Source organism: Euprymna scolopes, chromosome 43 (assembly GCF_053919585.1).
Source record: "Euprymna scolopes isolate OS-2025 chromosome 43, ASM5391958v1, whole genome shotgun sequence".
Taxonomy (NCBI): domain Eukaryota; kingdom Metazoa; phylum Mollusca; class Cephalopoda; order Sepiida; family Sepiolidae; genus Euprymna; species Euprymna scolopes.
Window position 1 is genome coordinate 44,340,259 of NC_136524.1, and position 7,633 is coordinate 44,347,891.

Sequence of the window (7,633 nt, forward strand, 5' to 3'; positions counted from 1 at the left end):
CTACTAACGATTACTTCCATATTGTCCTATTGACTACTGTACACTTATTAACCCTTCTCGACTAGCCTCCAGGCCTTGATAAGAAGTGACTCCTTTGTTAAAAAAAAAAAAAAAATAGAACAATTAAAACAATTCGACTGCAACAAACAATAACTTGGAGCTAATTATTAATTTGTGAAACAGTGTGTCTTTTGTATGTATTAATCAAATTGTGAACAAACAAACAAACAAAAAGCAAACAAACAGATAGGAATACTACCTCAATAACAGATTTGTTTGTGTTCGAGTAATATATTTAATTAGTAATTTGTTTTAATTAATTTTAAACACAGCTAAGCTATAAATTCTCAAGCTGAGGCATAGTTTTTGTAGGCCAGAGTGCTCAACCTCTTGAATTCTGGCTATTTAATCCCAACTTTCTGACCCCACTTATCGCACTATGAGAGAGATAAAAAATATTTTTTTCAAAATTACTTTGAGATACTTTTATAAGACAATAGAACAATTTCTAATCCCTTCTGTTCAGTTCTTTGTTAATAAAAAATCTATATATCTTTAAAAGTGAATTTGTGTGTGTGTGTGTGTGTGTGTGTGTGTGTGTGTGTGTGTGTGTGTGTGTGTGCGTGCGTGTGCGTGTGTATGTACACTTCCCTACCAAACTTCTCTGTCAATTTTCAGTCTACAGACTCGAGATTAGACATAAGGGGTATTGAGATTTGGGAAAATCTTTTTCATCGGTTTTCGACCAGAAATTTGGCTGTCAGGGGGTTAAAGTTCAACGATTTGACCTTTGAAAACTCTACCAAACTCTTCCGCCAATTTTGGGTCTAAACACTTGAAATTTTAGATGTAGGTTACTTGGACATGGATCAAACTTTTTAATTTAGTTTGAGCCACAAAACAATAAATGTTAAGACGTCAAAATTGGGGGTCAAATTTTAAAAAATTTGACCTCTGCAGTGTCTACCAAATTACTAGCCAATTTTTGGTCGAAACATTTGAAATTTTACATAAAATGTACTCAGGCATAGGGTAAGGTTTTTAATCGGTTTTTAGCCGAAAATTTGGCTGCCAAGGGATCAAAGTTCGAAAGATTTCACCTTTTTGGTCTCTAACAAACTATTCAGCCAATTTTGGATCTAAACATTTGAAATTTTACATAAAGGGTATTCAGACATGCAGCAAGCTTTTTAATCAGTTTTGGGGTGAAAATTTGGCTGCCAAGAGATCAAAGTTGAAAGAGTTGACTTTTGTATAAACTACCAAACTCTTCCGCCAATGTTGGGTCTAAACACTTGAAATTTCAAATGTAGGTTACCTGGACATGAATCAAATTTTTTAATATATATATACATATGCACATAAAATTATAAACAGTACATAGGGCCCGAGCAAAGCTGGGTTGAACTGCTAGTAAATTTCTCCAGACCCGAATGAGATATGGTTCAAAGAAAAAAAGAAAAAAGATGCAAGCACAATATGGCCGTTGTAACAATAAGCCTATTCAGAGTTTATTTCTTTGTTTTGTCTTATAGTAGCGATGAATTTTTTTTTTTTACTCGTCATGAACGACATGACACTTAGGTTTTATTCAAAACGCTTCTTCAGCAAACCGTACGCGTTGCTGAACCGCCATTTTCAGCTTTCTTTTCTTACTGCGTATTTCCTTTTTTCTTTTAACAATTCATTCCTTTTCATCCACGCAACCAATTCCAGTACTTAATCTTGGTACTTCTATACGCGGCACATTACCATTCCTATTAATAACTTATGCAGCCATTTCTTCTTTGCAATTCTGTTGTCTTTGCATTTGTTCTTGTACTAACGAGTCATCGCTTAACAAGACCCACTCGAGGATAGGGGTCAATGAGTTCGTCAGGCGGGCGATGAGACAAGCACCTTCAGGATTGGAGACAATGGTTAAAACTGATCAGAATTTGATTATTTAAGAGGACAGCTCAAAAAATAATTTTAAAAAACCCTAGATCTGTTAACATCAGAACATGGATCAGAACATTATCATGTTGTACCTATTTACAATGCCTCCCCACAGGACAGAGTTAAACACCAGAGTCGTTTTTTAACGTGGAGAAAAGGTACAAAAATAAAAAAAATTGTCTCAGTCGTGAAGGATTTCTCCTCCACCGAAAGAGAACAAGAAATGGAAATGCAGCATCTGAAGAACAGATACTACACTTTGATCTTGGCCAAAAGGCCAAGAAATCATTATCATGTTGTAGTCAACTGGGAATCATCATCACGATATCGTTTTCTATAGATGGGTACTTTTTTTTGGAAAAAAAACTTTGCTCGTGGAAGTTTCATACACAGGAGAAAAAAAGGAAACTTATTGGCACTAGTTGTAGCCAGATGAGGGGTTTTTTTTGTTGTTTTTTTTTTCTATGAGTGTTTTATAGGGGAAGGGTAAGCAGAGATTGGAACTCAGTCGAACACCGAATGAACATATGATGTCTTTCTTACCTGGAACTCTGTTACATTTATCAAAAGATATTAAAGTTATACGAATGAGAATATATTGAAAGCATCTTCCAAAAAACATGATCTGGGCCTACCCTTATATATATATATATATATATATATATATATATATATATATATATATATATATATATATATATATATACTAGCAGACTACTCGGCGTTGCCCGGTTGTAAGATACGCTTAAATATGATATTTTAATTCATGCAGATTGCATATTTATTATTATAGAGACAATTCTCTATTGATTATTACATTTTGCTTATTATATAAAAGTGATATCAAGACTAAAAAACTGAAAATGACTTGGGTGCCAAAAACTTAAGCATAAAACACTCCAGCCTCATTCCTTAGACTCTGAGCCACGTCCATACGCATATAAATGCTTAACAAACGAACAAACAATAACGTTGTTTAACATAGGAATGTAGGTTTGTGCATGCAAACAGGTTTAATCGACTAATCCTGCCAAGGTCAACTGTTTTGTTTTCAATTTAGACTCCATTAGCAGCAATTTGCGTTTTCTAATTTGTTTGGTATTTTCCTTAAAATAAATGCATTCTCCAATTTTGAATCAATGTCTCCCCCCCCCCCGCGTTCTTTTGCAAGAAAAAAATAAATAAAACTACCAACGCTATTCGTTTCAGTAGACTTTTAAAATAATCATACTAAGAAATTGTCGCCTAGCGTAGAATGTGTCTGCAAAAGTAGTAGACAAATTCCATTCAAATCAAGTCAGGAATGATTCGAGGAAAACAGCCGAGTTGCTCCAGTAAACTTTGCCAACTGAGTTCTTTCTTAATTTCAGTATGTAAAAGGGGGACCTATCACCACACCTTCCCTAAAAATGTCAATTGAACTTATACCATTTTTTTTGTGGCGGTTAAACAATTCATTGTGGATGCATTGTCGACATCTCCTGTAACTCTTGCTTCTCCTAATTTGTTCCTCAGTCTTCGAATGAGTGATTTGTCTGACAAAGAGGGAATAAAAAGCTTTATTCTAGGTCGGCAGTAATTTTGCGTGAGCAGTCACCTGAGATGTCGGAAATTTTCTGTTTATATTTCTATCCTTGTTGCCATATCATTACTAATGGTGCTAGAGATAAACATTTTAACTGGGCTGACGTTATCCACATGATAGTCAGGGACCTGAATCTTGGACTAACCACTAAGAGGGTCGTCCTATCAGTGGGTGCAAAGTACTGGGGCTGCTGTATTGCCATTTAGTGAATGGATTCTGGATCATGTAGTAGCTTCAGGAGGGGGCCTCTCGATGCCATATTAGTGGGTAATTGTTACAGCTTTGCCTTACCATGGTCTACAAAAAAATACATTTCTTTTTCTTCCTTACTTTCCCACTCTGCTCTACTTTAACCAAATCTGTTCCGTAAATCCCAAAACTCCATCATGAAAAGTCTCCAGAAAAAATACACGATTAAACCCAGAACACCAACTTCCAACACAGATCCCCACTACCATGTCTCCTTCTCCAACATCAAAGGTCTACATTCCAACCTTCCAAAGGTTGAAATCCAATTACAGGAGACCTTACCAGACATGTTATTCCTAAGCGAAACTGGCATTGGATGGACTATTACTCCAAATGAGTTTGTAATTAAAGGATACTCTAACTTAACATCAAAATCTGACCCTCAAGATCACCATGGGCATGGAATATATGCCTACATTAAAGATGGCTTTCCATGTGGTAGGAACATCTCCAGAGAAGACCCTAAATTGCCCTAAATGTGCTTCCAGGTTGTACTTGCTCACATGACTGCATTTATATTTGTCATCTATCGTCCCCACAACAGTGGAGTTATTATCTTTAAGAGCATATCTGAGAAAATTTACCATATCCTGTCTGCTCATCCATTTGGCTAACATTTACGTCTGTAGAAATTCCAGTGTTCACAATGTGGAATGGCTAGCCCACTAAAACAAGATAAATGATGAGGGGGAATTTGTGTCCTGATTTCTCCATTGCTTATGACCTAACTCAGATTGTTCACGAACTGATGGTCAGTATACAAGTCCCCGTTGACCTTTTTCGTACAATTTGCCTTGAGCTATGTTCATCTTCTGTATCCACTGGGATCTTCTGACCACTCAGTTGTCTTAGTTAAAAGAAAAACAAAATATAAGTCCTCAGATGTACTTCTCCATCATACAGTATATTGATACTCTATGGCTGACTGGGATAGCTTCCATACATTTATATCAGATCTATCTCTGTGGTCCACGTTTACAAAGAATGTGTCCTCTATAGTACCAGATCTGACAGAATGGTTAATTGTAGGTATAGACTGCTTCATACCCTTCTAAAAAATTCCAGCAAAAACCTAACAGCCAGCCATGGTTCTCTCCAGAATGTGCTGCTGCCATTGCGCACATAAATCACTATTTCCATTGCTTCCAATGTAATAGATGTACTGAGACTAAAGCCACTTTCAGGACTGCCAGCAACCAATGTAAAAAAGTAATAAAAAACGTGAGAGAGTTGTATGCTCAGTCCATCAAGTCTAGCTGAGCGGACGCTTGGTTCCCATCAGTTTTGGCAAATAACAAACAAGGTCCTGAACAGAAGCGTGTGTTCTATCCCAACCATCATCAATGGACCTGAGGTAATCTCGTCAGTATTGTACAAAGCTAAACTCTTTACCAAAAACTTTGCGGCTAATTCTACCCTATGCGATCAGGGCTGCCAACCCCCCATATTTTCTCTTGTATCAGAAAACACGCTATGTGACGTATAAATATCTGTGTATGATGTTGCCAAGCTAATCAGAAACCTCGATTCCAGTAAAGCAACTGGCCTGACGGCATTTCAATTATAGTGCTGAGAAAGCTTCAACCAGAACTAGCTCCCATACTTACGTATGTATTTGCTTTTCCACGGAACAAAATATAACACAAGGTTTATTTAAATGTGAGAAAAATCAGCTCCCCTAAAAGGGCGACTCTGGAAATATGCAAAAATAAAATTGCCTTAGCATATAAAGGTTTCCCCTCTATTTACTAAGGACAAATTAACTTGAGTGTAGCATCATCACAGATACTACACTGTGATCGTCGTGTGTACCAGACCTTGTAAAATTGAAAATAACACGAAATCCCCCCCATCATTTCTTTAGCTTTCCCCTGTTTCCTATTTCTTTTGCCATTTACTTACCGTTTCGTTTTTTTTCCATTCTCTCGGGTGCCTATGCTAGTTTTGTGAAAAAACAAAAAAAAACAAAACATTGTAAATATTTTCATTCATTTCACAAGAAAGATGGAATACTAAAACACTAGCATATGAGTTAATTTGATTGTATTGCATTTGTATATTTATTTTTCTTCATCTTTTACACACACATGTACACACACACATGTATGTAGATATATTCTTATGCTTATATATGGGTGTGTACTTGTGTATGCGTGACACCTTTCTCATGAAAAACTGAGCATGTTATTAGTGTACTACATAACACGTGGTTATTGAGAGAATATCTGATATCACATCTTTATTAATTCCTTTAAACTCTTCCTTATGTAATAATTAGGTCGGATGGAAAGAAAAGCAATATTTTTATTTGAGTAAATTTTTATTTGCACCCCCCCTCCACGAAAGCAAATTAGACACAAGGCCGTTTTTTAATGGAGGGGGGGGATCATCTCCCCCCCCCAAAAAAAAAGGGGGACACTCTGGCAGGGTCCAAATAAATCGTAATTGCCTTATAGTAAAAAAAGTCCCCCCCCCCTACATTGACCAAACCTAATTGACTTCAAAACGTCGCGGCCCGGAAGGCCAGGCGTTTGTGTTACCTATGCCAGGCAGTCAGTGACAACAGATATTTCTCAGTTACTTTGGTGATGGGCGATCTTATTTTTTTAGGTAGATAGGGAAGGTCAGATTATTCATTCATTTATATAAGCAAAGATACAAACGTATTATAATGCGAATTATTCTTTAGAGGCTAGGGTAAAGTTTAGGGGTTAGGGTTGGGGTCAGGATTAGGATTAGGATTTAGAGATAGGGTTATGGGGTTAAGAGTTGCAATTAAAGTTAGTTAGGGCTAGGGTTAGGATTCAGTTTCCAGGTTCTCTAATGACACATTCTTTCAACAATTAGAATAAATGTGTCACTGCTTTTTGCATGGTGTTAATTGCAACATTAGATGTACCTATTTACAATGCCTCCCCACGGGACAGAGTTAGACACCAGGGTCAGTGGCGTACCTATGTAAAATGGTGCCCATGGCAAAGTTTGAATGTGCACCCCTTCTTAATAATAATGTTCAAATTTTAATTTTTGTCAAGCAATTTTTGCGCCCATGTCAGAGTGGCGCCCATGGCACGGGCCATGCCTGCCATACCCTAGATACGTCACTGACCAGGGTCGTTTTTTTTTTTGAGAAAAGGTACAAAAATAAAAAATTGTCTCAGCCGTGAAGGACTGCTCCTTCACTGAAAGAGAACAAGAAATGGAAGTGCAGCATCTGAAGAACAGATACTACACTTTGATCTTGACCAAAAGGTCAGGTGGATGTAGATATCATACCAAAGCAGATTCATTGTACGTACATGACAGGGTGGAACGATAAATTTGTCGAGCTACAGCTTTATCTTAAAACTTTTATTGAAAAAAATCAATTCAGGTAACTTGATTATGTAGTAGAGCTGAGATCTAATCAATGTAGCCGCCTTCAGCCTCAATCACCATCTCAATACGGGTCCGGAACTGGGAGCATGCCTTTCCCACAAGCGTCGGTAGGAGCTCGGCAAATACTCAGTGGATGGCGGCGATCGATCAGGCTGGCTTTTGTGTTGCGGGAGGTCATGTTGGTGATGTTCTCGACATATGACCAAACAAAGAAGTCCAGCGAGTTCAGATCGTGGGAGAAAGGTGGGAGGCAGTGAGAGAAGGGTGCACAGTCATAGCCGTTCTTCTGAAGCCAAACCTGGGTCTCTTTGGACTTATGGGCCGGCGTTGAATACTGCTACCACACCCAGGGTTTGCCAGTGGTCACTTGGTTGCACCAGGGTATCCCCACACTCTTTAGCACATCCAGGTACACTTTGGTGTTGACTTTCAAGCTGACTTCGAAGGTGTGAGGTGGCATGATGTGGCCCTCACTTGAAACCA

General features: G+C 37.8%; 1 pseudogene; it reads right to left on the reverse strand.

Moving 5' to 3' along the window:
• Nucleotides 1-2,091: 2,091 nt before the first annotated feature.
• LOC145268463 (U2 spliceosomal RNA) lies at nt 2,092-2,227 on the reverse strand (annotated as a pseudogene).
• Nucleotides 2,228-7,633: the final 5,406 nt, after the last annotated feature.